This window comes from Leptinotarsa decemlineata, unplaced genomic scaffold (genome assembly GCF_025532065.1).
Source record: "Leptinotarsa decemlineata unplaced genomic scaffold, Ldec_3_MD MMD2_tig00026347_RagTag_RagTag, whole genome shotgun sequence".
Classification (NCBI taxonomy): Eukaryota; Metazoa; Arthropoda; class Insecta; order Coleoptera; family Chrysomelidae; genus Leptinotarsa; species Leptinotarsa decemlineata.
The window spans coordinates 2254645-2271289 of record NW_027412698.1 but is presented as its reverse complement, the minus strand read 5'-3'; positions in this window follow the sequence as shown (position 1 = coordinate 2271289).

Genomic DNA, 16645 nt, shown 5'->3' with positions numbered 1-16645 from the left:
ATCAACTGCTTGCTATATAAACCTCAGAAAGCGATACCATACATCAGATGAAACTCGATTCATGAAAAGTAAGATGTTGTTCCTGCTACTATTCCCAACTCCTATATGAATCTAAATAAGTTAAAATTAGTATCAAAGTGAAGTTAGTGAAGTGCTTTGTGTAACTGTGCTACATATAAATTCAAAAAGTTACGTGAATAGTAAATATAACGCACACATGATCGTAAATTTCCAGTGACAAGTTATAGAAATCAACAAAAACACCTGGTCCACAAAAAGCAACGTCTCCTTATCTGTGTATCAGCTATTTGTTTTTATTTTTATCTGTAGTTTTTTCTTTTCTTTGGGTGATTTCTCTGAACTTTTTTTACTTCGAAGATGGCAAACAGTTGTTTCAAATGCAATGTGGGATTTGAGGAAAATGAATCATATTTTGAATGTGACTCATGTAGGAGACCCATTCATACCAGCTCAGCTTGCTCTGAATTATGCCCCAGCGAATTGAAATGTATGCACTTGAAAAGGAGATCACTACAGTTTCTTTGTGAAGAATGTAAATCCGGTCTTCGTCAAGTTCCAGCTCTTATTAAAGCTATTTCCGACCTGAGAAAGAAAGTTGAAGAAATGAAAATGTGTAAGCCACTTATGCCTCTGAATAGCGTTAGTGAAATAGATAGAGAAGAAGTGATTTCTGAAATGCTTGAGCGTCAAAATCGTGCATCAAACCTCATCATGTTGAACATTAATGAATCGCAATTAAAGACTCAGGCTGAAAGAATCTCACAAGATACAGAAGCTGTTAAAAAAGTTGTTGAAAATTTTAATGTAAATAAAAATAATTTGAAACTGTTCAGATTAGGGAAAGCATTAGCAAACAGAACCCGTCCTATCAAAGTTATATTACAATCGCCAGACGATGCAAAATATGTCCTTAAAAATAAGCAACTCTTAACAGTCCCAAGTATTAAAATATTTAGCGATCAGACTAGAGCTCAGCGAGAGTACTATCAAAGGTTGAAATCAGAATTGCAAAACTTGATTGAAAACGGTGACAACTCAAAAACAATAAAATATATAAATAACAAACCCATGATTGTCAACAAAATTTGGAATAATCCTTCAAAAAAGTTGAAAATAATTCTAATATACAATTAAACACTGACATTATATACCTAAATATTCAAAGTCTTCTTAAAAACAAAGATCAATTACAAGGAAGTCTAGTTTGCTACAACCCAAAAATTATATTACTAAGTGAATCCCGAATAACCAATGATATTGAAGAAAGTGAACTGAAAATTCCTAATTACAATATAGTACGCTGTGACTCAAAAAGTCGACATACAGGTGGTGTCTTAATATATATAAAAAGTGACATTGTGAACTCTGTATATAAAACATATATATTAGAAAGTAATTACTGGTGTAAAATTCTGAAAATTAGACTCAAACGCCCTATTTTAGTGGGATGTCTTTATCACTCACCCTCAGGATCTGATGCAAAATTCTTAGAGGATTTTGAAAATATCTGTGATAGTTTATTTTCGACGAAATTTCATTATATTTTAGTGGGCGACTTCAATCTGAACTACTCTGATGATAGTTTTTATGTTTCTAGATTAAAAAACCTTCTCAATACGTATGGCACATCGCAAATAATCAATGAACCAACTAGAGTTACTAACCACAGCGAATCGCTTATAGATTATGTATTAACGAACGTAAATAGATGTCAAGCGTCGGTGCACTCATATCCAATAATAACAGACCATTCAACAATCACTGTCAACTTTACTAATATTCATAATAACGAAAATCAAACTATAAAAAAATATAGAAACTTAAATGAAAGCAATTTGGACCTTATAAAAATTAACTTAATATCATGTAAATGGTCTTTAAATTCTACTGATGTTGAAGTTATTTATAAAGAAATACTGAATAATTGCAAAGCAGTTATTGATGATATTTCTCCAATACAAAATTGTAGTATTAACAGTCATTTGCCATGGTTTGATAACGAAGTTCACTGTAAAATTAAGAATCGTGATAGGGCATACAGAGCTTTCAGAAACTGTTCAAATCTAGAAAAACAAAATAACTGGGAAACTTTCAAGAAATTGAGAAATGATGTTGTCAATGTGTTGAAAAGAAAAAAAGATCAATATTATTTTGAAAAAATTGATCGGTATAGAAACAACTCTAAACAAATGTGGAAAACTCTCAAAAAACTAGTCAAAGGAGAAGACATTGACTTTCCAAATTGTATTCAGTTTGAGAAAACTGGTGAACTTATATTACTAAAAGATGTTATTGAAATATCAGATAACTTCAACAGTTATTTTGTTGAAAGCATAAATGAAATTGTGGCGAGCATTGACTATTCAGAGTCATGGTGCAATAAAAACCTCAATTTATACAAAACTTTCTCAGAATTCAGATTGCTTTCGTTAAATGACCTACGTAAAATTATAATTTCCTTGGATAATAAGTGCAGTATACATGAAATCCTCAACTTCAAAATATTGAAACAAGTTTTTGAGACTATCGGTCACGTTATATTGCACCTTATCAACACCTCTCTTGAAACTGGCGTAATACCAGAAAGATTGAAAAGTAGTACTATTGTTCCTATACCCAAAATTCCTCAAACTATTAAATGTAAAGAATTCAGACCAATCAACACTTTACCTCCGATTGAGAAGGTACTTGAAACAGCAGTATATAACCAACTAATAGAATATGTGGAAAAAAACGACATTTTAATCAACAATCAATCGGGTTTTCGCAAATTGCATTCGTGTGAGTCATCAGTGCAACTATCTCTAAACAAATTTAAATCTGAGCTGGATAATAATAAGTTTGTTGTAGTCGTGTTCCTTGACCTCAAAAGAACATTTGAGACCATTGATAGGTCTATACTACTAGCCAAATTGAATATATATGGAATTGAGGGCAAAGTGTATAATTGGTTATCAAATTACTTGACCAACAGAAAACAACGGGTAAGACTTAAAGACATGTTCTCTTGTGAAATTGACAATTACGTTGGAGTTCCCCAGGGTAGTGTTCTGGGACCCCTTCTATTCATACTATATTTAAACGACATGCCATTGTTTGTCGACTGTGAATTTATGAACTTTTTTGCTGATGATACTCTATTGGCATGTAGCGATGTGAACCTTACGATGGCTATACAAAAAATGAATAATACTCTAGCAAGTGTCAACAAGTATTTAAAAATTAATAAACTCAAGCTGAATGTGATGAAAACTAAAGCGATGATAATCACCACCAAGTTTAAAGACAGCCAAATAGACTCTAAAACTATTAATCTCAACATTGATGATGACAAAATTGAAATAGCGAATTCAACTAAATATCTGGGATTCCAGATAGATAACACTCTATCGTTTGATGAACATTTTGAGTATATTCATAAAAAAATTTCAAAGAAATTATTCTTTTTTTCTAGAATTGCCAATAATCTTTCAACGGAGTCAAGTATCACAGTTTACAAGTCAATTGTTCAGCCACACTTCGACTATTGTTCCTCTATCCTATATCTATTCAATCAGAATAAATTGTCTCAACTCCAAAAACTTCAGAATCGTGGTATGAGAATCATTTTGAAGTGCCGTAGAGATACTCCTATCACTATTATGCTCAATGTTTTAAATTGGCAATCCATTTCCCAAAGACTGCTATACTTCACAATGATCTTCGTATACAAAATATTGAACAATTTAGGACCATCTTATTTTAATCAGTATATTGTATTTCATCACGATATTCACAACCACTTCACTCGAAATAATAATAACTTATATATTAACAGAACAAAAAACAAAAATACTCATTGTTTTTCAAGGGTTTTGATCTGTTCAACAAATTACCTAATGCAATTAAAAATAGCCCATCTCTGAACATGTTCAAAAATGAACTGAAGAAATTTGTTTTAAATGAACAAATATGATATGTATTATGTCTTTGTTACCTGTAGCTGTAATTTGTATAATTCCATTCATCTAATGTTCGTTATATATTTCAAATAATTATGAAATTTATCTTTCTACATGTTGCATTGAAATTTTTCGAATGTATAATGTTGCTGTTTTTGTAGTAATGTCTTCAAAAATATTTTATTGAACTTATGTTTGTCATACATTTAAGTCATTTCTAGATGTAACACATACCTTTTTTTTTATTTCTACCATTCTAGTTGATTTGTATATTATTAGGATATCCTATTTAAATAAAGATCTATCTATCTATCTATCTAACTCCTTGGTGATGACCTTGATAGCGTTTGTTTGAAGGTGATTGACAATGTTTCGTGATGAGTTTCACTAGTTCGGACTTCCATTGTCTACTATATAAAATGATTTGAAATCCCTGAAACAAGTAAAAGAGAATAATTAAAAAAGAATAGTTGAAAATAACAATTATATTAAGAAACAATAAACCTGAAATGAAATGATAGTGAAATAACCTACAAGTAAAAATACAATAATTGAATAAATAAAAATTAAAGGAATGAAAACAGAAAATAATAAAAAATAAAAAAGTGTAGAGATTCCAAGTCACGTTAGTTCACGACGTTTCGATTGTTGGTATCTACAATCGTCTTCGGGTGATGACTTTTTTATTTTTTATTATTTTCTTTTTTCATTCCTTTAATTTTTATTTATTCAATTATTGTATTTTTACTTGTAGGTTATTTCACTATCATTTCATTTCAGGTTTATTGTTTCTTGATATAATTGTTATTTTCAACTATTTTTTTTTAATTATTCTCTTTTACTTGTTTCAGGGATTTCAAATCATTTTATATAGTAGACAATGGAAGTCCGAACTAGTGAAACCTTGATAGCGTAGCAGCCAGAAGCAAGTTTTTTGTTGGATATTTTACATGTTCATCAAACTTCAGAGTATTATCAATCCACAATGCCAAGTATTTGGTGCACGTGTTATTTTCGATGACATGCTTCTGGAGACTTAGCTTTCCTGAAACAAATTAAATCGAAATTATGTTAGTATTATTCACATTGAAATATGAAGAATTTGAAGCACACCAAGATTTAACTTTCTCTAAATCAGTTTCAATTATATTTCTCAGAGAGTCTGTATTATTTCCATGCCAAAGTAAAGTTGTATCGTCTGCAAACATTGTAAACTTTTCTTGTATGTCGATATTAGATATGTCATTCACATAGATAATGAACAAAATGGGACCGAGCACTGATCTTCGGAGGACTCCACAGGTGATTTTCGAAAGACTATAATTTATGTTCTGCAACTTCACCATTTGAATTCTATCTGAAAGATATTATCGGAACCAATTAATGATTGTTCTTTTGATTCTATAAAGGAATAATTTTTTCAACAGCACTCTGTGATCAACGCAATTAAAGGCTTTAGAAAAGTCGCAGAATACTGTCGCAGCCACTAAACTGCGTAACCGTGCTGCCCAGTCTTTCAGACTTTCATTCGCCATTATTCATGATTGAGAAATTTTTCTGACCAGTCCGAACACATAGAATCAAATTCCTGGATATGAACGCCTCATTATTTTCCCGCCATTTTGATTCATACAAAATCTCAGCAATATGGAAAATCAGGAAAATCATTTTGTATTTCATTAAATTTTTCAAATTTTAAGTCTGGGAAGTCAATAGATTTTTCAATTGCGTTTCCATTCACGGTTCATGGTGAACATTTTCCTTTTTCATTTATTCTTACAAGAGCATTTGGAAGTCTAACTTTGTCTCTTTCAATAGCTAACAAAATAGCTTCTGTGTTTCGTAGCTTCTGTGAATTTAATTTGAATATTTTTCTACTCTCCGTTCGATTTTCATGTTGTAAATGGGAATTTCGTCTGTCTTCTGAATATTCATAATAGTCGTATTTACTTTCAAAGAAGCACTTACCAAAAATATCATTTATTTCAGTATATGATGTTTCAGGGTTAAGAGTGACTTCATTCTCACTTTGTTTCACTTCTGGTTTTTGGTCTTCAATCTTTTTTGTTGCTTTTCACAATGGAATTGTACCATAATTTAATTGTTGATCTTTTATATCTACTACTACTAAAATTCCGTCAAAATCGATATCGAAATCGTGTATATAAACTTTATGTTCAACTTTGTTTTTTCCAATAGATAATAATATGGATTCAGTAATTGCTACCTCTCCTTTTGTTACTCCGGTTATTTCAATATTTTTTTTAATCGTTTTGAATAATTCTCTACAGTTTTTTTTTGAAAATTGATATTTCTGCTCAGGCATCAATTGATATTTTAAAGTTACTTAAACTGTTTATTGCATAATAAAGATTGCTCAGAATCAGTTTCGTACGAATAAATGTTCATTGTTCGAGCGGGACTCGTATTCGTCCCCATCAACATCCTGGTACCTAACGGAAGGCTAAATGCCGGACGGCCGATTACCTGAAGGTACTATAAAATTACCGGATATCATGAAATGAATCAGTGTACGTTTTGAACTAGTGCTGATTGGTTTATCGAATAATTGTGAATTTAAAAGAATTTATTCTTAGAAGTTGAGAATTTATCATTTCAACTAAACTTTTGGACACAAATGGAGGCCAGGCAAAACAATATTATTAACGGGGAAAATATTGATGCAAATCATCTTTCGCTTGTTCGAAAAGAAGCTCGACACAATGCTAATGTAGGGAAAAATATTGATGCGTATCAATTTTCGCTTGTCCGAGATGGTGAGACAGCTTTCCGTGTCGTATGGAACCCAGTACAAAAGATGGGTGATAAAGGCGATATTCCTTCCTGCGACGTTGACACTTGTGATTATAAATGCGAACCGTGCGGTAAATGTTTCACGAAAGCGAGTTATCTACGACAACATATGAATATAATTCATGGTGAGTACAGACCTTTCAAATGTAGGATATGTGGCAAGAAGTTTGTTACTTACGAATTACTACAACAGCATTCCGGACGACATAATTCAGACAAACCATACAAATGTGAGGTTTGTCCTAAACAATACAATTATAAAACCGATCTAAAGCGGCATATGTTCCACCATATGGAAGTCAAACCTCACCTTTGTGACAAATGTGGAAAAGGATTTACTAGGAAGGATCACATGAGGCAGCACCAGTTGTCACATTGATCGCTTTAAATTATATGTGATATGTAAGAAATGTAGCTCTGTAATATAATGTACAATACAACTTTGATCAAAAATTTCTACCTCTCCATCAATTCATCATTTTAACGAAACTTTCGGTATCAGTATCTTCACAGAAAATTTCCTGCGATACAACTGAAAGAGTGACCATCAATTTTGGAACGGGCACACTTGGTAAAATTGAAGGTCGCCTCTTTCAGTTGTATTGCCAATTGTATATGCAGGAAATTTTCTGTGAAGAATCCTACACTGAAGCCTGTCGGATATAATCCAACGTCCTTCGTGGTATTAGCCAGAGGAGTGGTTGTTTTCTGATAGGCGTCAGTCCATTCAACGTAGGTATATTCGAGACTAGCTTGATCTTTTGAAGTTCATTTCTTTAGATTGTTTGCTGCCAGTCTTCAAGCCTAGCCCAGTGACTACTCAAAAAATAAGAGATATGTTGGCTTTGATGACATGCCAGTATTTTTACTGAAAATGGTTCTGTCTTATATGATATCTCCTTTGATCTATCTTGTGAACCTCTCATTTTCAAATTGTAATTCACCAGATTACCTAAAGACTGGCAAGGTCGTTACGATTTTAAAGAAAGGGCCGACCAACAACTGGTTAGTAATTATCATCCCATAACTATTTAAAGAGGCTGACTTCTCACTTGAAGCCAAATCATTTGATGATCGACAACCAGCATGGATTTCAGTGCTGTTCACTAATTTTATGAAAATCTGACTAACCGGGTGGGTGCCCTGTTGGGATATTCTGTAATCTAAGCAGGACTCTCGACTGCGTCAACCACACAACCCCAATAACTTAATTATTTAAAATTTGGAGTTGGTTTATCATTCGACTTAACCCAGCATCTAGATATCGAGCGCCCTCTCGTCGTAGCATCAACTTGTCATGGTAATGCGGGGCTCTGTCATGATGGACCTTCTTTCCCTAGCTACTCGTAGGACCTTCATGGACGGAGTCCACACAACGGGCCTCCCTGTAAATATAGTTCAAGAGCTAGTCTACAGAGGAGATAGATGTCGAGTTTACGACTCCAACGGGCCTCCCTGTAAATTTAGTTCAGGGGCGAGTCTACAGAGGAGATTGATGTCGAGTTTACAACTCTAATTGAACTCCCTGTAAATTTAATTCGGGAGCGAGAGCTGTGGCGTACGCAGAATCAGAATGGAGAGATTGTCGTGGATATCACGGTGGAAATCTTGCAACTTGGCTATCCGACTACCTTACTAACAAAGCATATACTTTGTGCTTGCCCCGCTGGGGACCGAATCAGGTCTTTAGAGTTTGGCAGAGCCATAACCTTACCATCTGAACTGAAAGATCACTCACCATATAAGCTAATCGACTTCGTTAGGAAGCTGGGTTAGTTTGGCCACAATAAACCTCCCTCCCTGTAAATTTAATTCGGGAGCGAGTCTCCAGAGGAAATGGTTGTCGGGTTTACGACTCCAACGGGCCTCCCTGTGAATAGATGTCGAGTTTACGACTCCAACTGACCTCTCTGTAAATTTAATTCAGTAGCGAGTCTCCAGAGGAGATGGTTGTCGAGTTTACGACTCCAACTGACCTCCCTGTAAATTTAATTCAGGAGCGAGTCTTCAGAGGAAATGGTTGTCGAGTTAACGACTCCAACGGGCCTCCCTGTAAATAGATGTCGAGTTTACGACGCCAACAGGCCTCCCTGTAAATTTAGTTCAGGAGCGAGTCTACAGAGGAGATGGATGTCGAGTTTACGACTCCAACTGACCTCCCTGTAAATTTAGTTCAGGAGCGAGTCTACAGAGGAGATGGATGTCGAGTTTACGACGCCAACAGGCCTCCCTGTAAATTTAGTTCAGGAGCGAGTCTACAGAGGAGATGGATGTCGAGTTTACGACTCCAACTGACCTCCCTGTAAATTTAATTCAGGAGCGATTCTCCAGAGGAAATGGTTGTCGAGTTTACGACTCCAACGGGCCTCCCTGTTAATAGATGTCGAGTTTACGACTCCAACTGACCTCTCTGTAAATTTAATTCAGTAGCGAGTCTCCAGAGGAGATGGTTGTCGAGTTTACGACTCCAACGGGCCTCCCTGTAAATTTAGTTCAGGAGCGAGTCTACAGAGGAGATGGATGTCGAGTTTACGACTCCAATGGGCCTCCCTGTGAATTTAGTTCAAGAGCAAGTCTACAAAGGAGATGGTTGTCGAGTTTACGACTCCAACTGATCTCTCTGTAAATTTAATTCAGGAGCGAGTCTCCAGAGGAGATGATTGTCGAGTTTACGACTCCAACGGGCCCCCCTGTAAATTTAGTTCAGGAGCAAGTCTACAAAGGAGATGGTTGTCGAGTTTACGACTACAACTGACCTCTCTGTAAATTTAATTCAGGAGCGAGTCTCCAGAGGAGATGATTGTCGAGTTTACGACTCCAACGGGCCCCCCTGTAAATTTAGTTCAGGAGCAAGTCTACAAAGGATATGGTTGTCGAGTTTACGACTCCAACTGACCTCTCTGTAAATTTAATTCAGGAGCGAGTCTTCAGAGGAGATGGTTGTCGAGTTTACGACTCCAACGGGCCTCCCTGTAAATTTAGTTCAGGAGCGAGTCTACAGATTAGATGGATGTCGAGTTTACGAGTCCAACGTACCTCCTTGTAAATTTAGTTCAGGAGCGAGTCTACAGAGGAGATGGATGTCGAGTTTACGACTCCAATGGGCATCCCTGTAAATTTAGTTCAAGAGCAAGTCTACAAAGGAGATGGTTGTCGAGTTTACGACTCCAACGGGCCTCCCTGTAAATTTAGTTCAGGAGCGAGTCTACAGATGAGATGGATGTCGAGTTTACGAGTCCAACGTACCTCCTTGTAAATATAGTTCAGGAGCGAGTCTACAGAGGAGATGGATGTCGAGTTTACGACTCCAACTGACCTCTCTGTAAATTTAGTTCAGGAGCGAGTCTACAGATGAGATGGATGTCGAGTTTACGAGTCCAACGTATCTCCTTGTAAATATAGTTCAGGAGCGAGTCTACAGAGGAGATAGATGTCGAGTTCACGACTCCAAGTGACCTCCCTGTAAATTTAATTCAGAAGCGAGTCTCCAGAGGAGATGGTTGTCGAGTTTACGACTCCAACGGGCCTCCCTGTAAATTTAGTTCAGGAGCGAGTCTACAAATGAGATGGATGTCGAGTTTACGAGTCCAACGTACCTCCTTGTAAATATAGTTCAGGAGCGAGTCTACAGAGGAGATGGATGTCGAGTTTACGACTCCAACTGACCTCCCTGTAAATTTAATTCAGGAGCGAGTCTCCAGAGGAGATGGTTGTCGAGTTTACGACTCCAACGGGCCTCCCTGTAAATTTAGTTCAGGAGCGAGTCTACAGATGAGATGGATGTCGAGCTTACGAGTCCAACGGGCCTCCCTGTAAATTTAGTTCAGGAGCGAGTCATCAAAGGAGATGGTTGGCGAGTTTACGACTCCAACTGACCTCCCTGTAAATTTAATTCAGGAGCGAGTCTCCAGAGGAGATGGTTGTCGAGTTTACGACTCCAACGGGCCTCCCTGTAAATTTAGTTCAGGAGCGAGTCTACAGAGGAAATGGATGTCGAGTTTACGACTCCAATGGGCCTCCCTGTAAATTTAATTCAGGAGCGAGTCTCCAGAGGAGATGGTTGTCGAGTTTACGACTCCAACGGGCCTCCCTGTAAATTTAGTTCAGGAGCGAGTCTCCAGAGGAGATGGATGTCGAGTTTACGACTCCAACGGGCCTCCCTGTAAATTTAGTTCAGGAGCGAGTCTACAGAGGAGATGGATGTCGAGTTTACGACTCCAACTGACCTCTCTGTAAATTTAATTCAGGAGCGAGTCTTCAGAGGAGATGGTTGTCGAGTTTACGACTCCAACGGGCCTCCCTGTAAATTTAGTTCAGGAGCGAGTCTACAGAGGAGATGGATGTCGAGTTTACGAGTCCAACGTACCTCCTTGTAAATATAGTTCAGGAGCGAGTCTACAGAGGAGATGGATGTCGAGTTTACGACTCCAACGGGCCTCCCTGTAAATAGATGTCGAGTTTACGACTCCAACTGACCTCTCTGTAAATTTAATTCAGTAGCGAGTCTCCAGAGGAGATGGTTGTCGAGTTTACGACTCCAACGGGCCTCCCTGTAAATTTAGTTCAGGAGCGAGTCTACAGAGGAGATGGATGTCGAGTTTACGACTCCAACGGGCCTCCCTGTAAATTTAGTTCAGGAGCGAGTCTCCAGAGGAAATGGTTGTCGAGTTTACGACTGCAACGGGCCTCCCTGTAAATAGATGTCGAGTTTACGACTCCAACTGACCTCTGTGAATTTAATTCAGTAGCGAGTCTCCAGAGGAGATGGTTGTCGAGTTTACGACTCCAACGGGCCTCCCTGTAAATTTAGTTCAGGAGCGAGTCTACAGAGGAGATGGATGTCGAGTTTACGACTCCAATGGGCCTCCCTGTAAATTTAGTTCAAGAGCAAGTCTACAAAGGAGATGGTTGTCGAGTTTACGACTCCAACTGACCTCTCTGTAAATTTAATTCAGGAGCGAGTCTCCAGAGGAGATGATTGTCGAGTTTACGACTCCAACGGGCCTCGCTGTAAATTTAGTTCAGGAGCAAGTCAACAAAGGAGATGGTTGTCGAGTTTACGACTCCAACTGACCTCTCTGTAAATTCAATTCAGGAGCGAGTCTTCAGAGGAGATGGTTGTCGAGTTTACGACTCCAACGGGCCTCCCTGTAAATTTAGTTCAGGAGCGAGTCTACAGAGGAGATGGATGTCGAGTTTACGACTCCAACGGGCCTCCCTGTGAATTTAGTTCAGGAGCGAGTCTACAGATGAGATGAATGTCGAGTTTACGACTCCAACGGGCCTCCCTGTAAATTTAGTTTAGGAGCGAGTCTACAGAGGAGATGGATGTCGAGTTTACGACTCCAACGGGCCTCCTTGTAAATTCAGTTCAGGAGCGAGTCTCTAGAGGAGATGGATGTCGAGTTCACGAGTCCAACGGGCCTCCCTGTAAATTTAGTTCAGGAGCAAGTCTACAAAGGAGATGGTTGTCGAGTTTACGACTCCAACTGATCTCTCTGTAAATTCAATTCAGGAGCGAGTCTTCAGAGGAGATGGTTGTCGAGTTTACGACTCCAACGGGCCTCCCTGTAAATTTAGTTCAGGAGCGAGTCTACAGAGGAGATGGATGTCGAGTTTACGACTCCAACGGGCCTCCCTGTAAATTTAGTTCAGGAGCGAGTCTACAGAGAAGATGGATGTCGAGTTTACGACTCCAACGGGCCTCCCTGTAAATTTAGTTCAGGAGCGAGTCTACAGAGGAGATGGATGTCGAGTTTACGACTCCAACGGGCCTCCCTGTAAATTTAGTTCAGGAGCGAGTCTACAGAGAAGATGAATGTCGAGTTTACGATTCCAACGGGCCTCCCTGTAAATTTAGTGCAGGAGCGAGTCTACAGAGGAGATGAATGTCGAGTTTACGATTCCAACTGACCTTCCTGTAAATTTACTTCAGTAGCGACTCTACAGATGAGATGGATGTCGAGTTTACGAGTCCAACGTACCTCCTTGTAAATATAGTTCAGGAGCGAGTCTACAGAGGTGATGGATGTCGAGTTTACGACTCTAAGTGAACTCCCTGTAAATTTAGTTCTGGAGCGAGAGCTGCGACGTACGCAGAATCTGTCTCAGGTTAGCATGAGCCGGTTAGCAAACGTTCGCGCTCAAGTTAGGTTTCACCAAAACAAAACCAGAAGCAGAAAAGCCCTGCACGGCTCAATCTAAGGCATCGTCAGGTGTAGCTGACGTTTAAAAACCCTCATATGGGAAGGTTGTCGTGGGTATCAAGGTGGAAATCTGGCAACCTTACTATCCGGCTACCTCATTAACAGAGCATATACTTTGTGCTTGCCCCGCCGGGGACCGAATCAGGTCTTTAGAGTTCGGCAGAGCCGTACTCTTACCATTTGACCTGAAAGACCACTCTCCATACAAACTAATCGGCTTCGTTAAAAAGCTGGGTTAGTTTATCCGAGTGAGAATGGGTGTGAGCCACAATAAACACTTGCGGGTTACGGTGGAGGGTCGAATAGACCCACTCACTTCAGACCTAACCTAACCTACTCTAGCATCTGAGTATACTTAATTTATATGACTTGTCTATTGTCAATGACTTGACCTGAAGACCAATGAATGAATTTAGAATTTTTTTCAAAAATATGAGATCAGTTTTGATAAAGAAACAGCTGATAATTTTATATCATATACATGTCAAATCTCGACTGAGATGGGGGTCATCCACTTGTTTTAATCATGTGTTTATATCACAGAAAAAATTGATACCTTGTATTACTGGTGTCTCTTATATCTCTAGTTGTGAAGATTCATCCAAAACTTATCAAATCTCAACCTTGCCGTGTTTGTATATATTTGAAGTGTGTGTTTATGTATTTAGTAATTTAAAATCTTCAAAAACTAATGAGCAAAATCACACTATCAATTGGAGACAGCGAAATGATAAGAAAAGGCGAATATTCCGGAAAGGAAATTGGGAGTCATACCATAAATATCTCATCGAAAATGGTAATAATGATAATACATCTTCATACAACACACTGATGGGACTTATAAATGGAGCAGCTGATATTGCCATACCTATAAGAAACAATTATGAATAAAGCAAAACTGAACGCCTTTGGTGGGGTCAGGAATGTGACCGATGCATACAAAAAAGGAATAAGAAACTTCAAAGTTGATATGATATCGCGAATATGATATACTAGCGACCCACCTGGCTCCACACAGGTGCAATGCTGATACTGAATATAAATTCACCCACCAGAAATTTATTTTGATCTATTATAATATTCCCCACAGTAACTGAGTTTACTATTTTTGATTGTTCTTCTATATTTTCTTCTGATTCCAACACAGGGTTTCGACTCAAACAGTCTACTTCTCAATTTCCTTTTCCCAGGGCATATTTGATTTTAAAGTCATATTTTGAAAGGTAATAAGTCATATCACCCAGCTCTTCATCTGTTCTTGCTTTTAAATTCAGATTGTCAATGGTTTGTGGTCTGAGTGAACTGTAAATGATTTACCTATTAACCAGTACTGCCAATATCTCAGTGCGTCTTTGATGGCCAAATATTCTGAATATATAGCTTTTTTCTTCTTTTGTGCTCCATTTAGTTTTTTTGAAAAATAAGATACTAGTTTTTCTTCACCATCTGTTTGTATTCGTTCCAAAACTGCTTCAATATCCTGCAGTGATCCATCATTATAAATGTTAATTGGTAGATTTTGATCAAATATTTCTGTATTGGTTGTGAATATGAGAGACACTTTATTCTCTCAAATAAGTTTTGGCATTCTTCAGACCAATAAATCATCCGACAATTTTGCTATCTGTTCCGCTATATCTTGTTTGTCTTCTATAGTGCATCTGTATGCTGCAGTATTGATCAACTAATAAATCTATTCTTGCTTCATATCCTTTTACTGTTCCTACATAATACTTGTCTTTGGCAAATACTGATCCATAATGTTGTATTAGTTTGTTGATTTCTCCCTTTTTCTTTTCATCTGAATGATTAACTTTTATTTCAAATTCGTTTTCTTTGATATGCCCATTGAAATTTATTTCGTATTTCGTTTCATATTTATCACCCTCGCCTTTTTCTTTATTTATCTCTTCCTCTTTATTATCTTGATGTAAGTATTGTTTTTGAGTTATTTTTTATTCCTCATTTTGTACCAGCTTGTACTTCTTAAACATGTCTAAAACTATCAAAAAATCATATCTGAAATTTGGTTCATCAATGATGTAAACATTTACATTTTCTTCCTTTTCAAAAATTTTTATTTTTAAATTTGTCAAACCACTCGTTTTCTCAACACCACTAATAGTAACTAAGTTTTCTTCATTTAAAGTATTTCTTTTGGTTTTTAATTTTAATGCTACCATCCTCAGGATGGTAGCGAGTACCTTTATTTAACTTTTCACATGTTTTGCATGGAGTACGTTCTTCATTTCTCTTATTTATCTTTTGATTTTCGTATTTCCTGTAAGCCCCATTCCTATTTTTATTCACCAAATATTCATACTTTTTCACTTCATTGAATAAATCTACTGTATCCTTCATCGTTTCTCTATGTATCTTCTCTAGTACAATTGATGACAAACCTGCCGCAATAAGATCCACAAGTGTACCTGTATCTATTGATTTCCTCATGTCCAACAAATGTTTTTCCTTTTTTATGGCGTAGTCCACTAATGAACCATCCTTGTATTTAAATAACAGCGCATAAGTCATTTGGTTCCAGCCTTGGTTTGCAAATGATTCACAGAACTTATTTTTCCATGTTGTTCAATCCGAGTTTAGAGTCAATTTTATAATCATAAAACTCTACCAATAACACAACTTTTATCCATGAATAGTCTGGGTATTTCAATTTTTTTCTCATCGTCCTTAATATCAAAACGTAAACATTCTCTTTCAAAAATTCCATTGGCTCGGATTTGCGATTTCACTTGTAAATTTTTCAATTACAAACTTCTGTGCAATATACTTCAGATTCTGTTTTTTTAGAATCTTGTGTGTTCTCGATTAATTTCACGAATAATTTTTCCAATGAATCTGTGTCTTTTTCTAGTCCTCCAGATGCTTGCTTCTGTTCAATTTTTTCAAGGTATTTCTCGCCAAATTGTAAATTACCATCTTCATCTATGTAGACAATATTAAGTTCATCTGTCATTGTTATTCAATCTTTTCGTGTCTGATATCTTCTCTTTAAACTATTTTTCACTTCATTGTACGCAGCTGTCTTCATCAACTCTTTATGATGAGCAACATACTATTGTTCTTCAGGTATAGCAAATATTGTTTCATACTTTGTTGTTATTGAGGTTACACAATTGATGTTTGATTTCTCATCACTTGCTGGCAATATTGAAAATTCAAAACGTAGTTGTTCCATAGTTTTCTCCATTCAGGTATTCCAATAAACAGGTATGTCGTTTTATAAGACTATATCTTATGGGTTAGGATTGAAATAAACCAGATGTGTTTCTGAAATGAAAGAAACGACATACAACGTCTATTTCTCCTTTCCAATTTGTATAGTTACAAAATAAATGTCAATATGAAACTTCAAAGCCTTTTTCTAAACATTCCAATAAATCTAACCTCTAACAAGAAGCTACAGATTGAGAAGTTTGACATTTACATGCCAGCACGCGAAGCGCGCCAAATTCAAAATTCAAAATTTCTTTACATATATGTTTTAATGGTGAGGTAAAACTTTTTTTCAATGCGCCCAAAATCGCGGTCTTGTGGCTTCAGGAAATTTATGGTCCATAATTTTCACTGTGCCCTTAAATATTAGGTACTGATATTTATATATATATATATATATATATATATATATATATATATATATATATA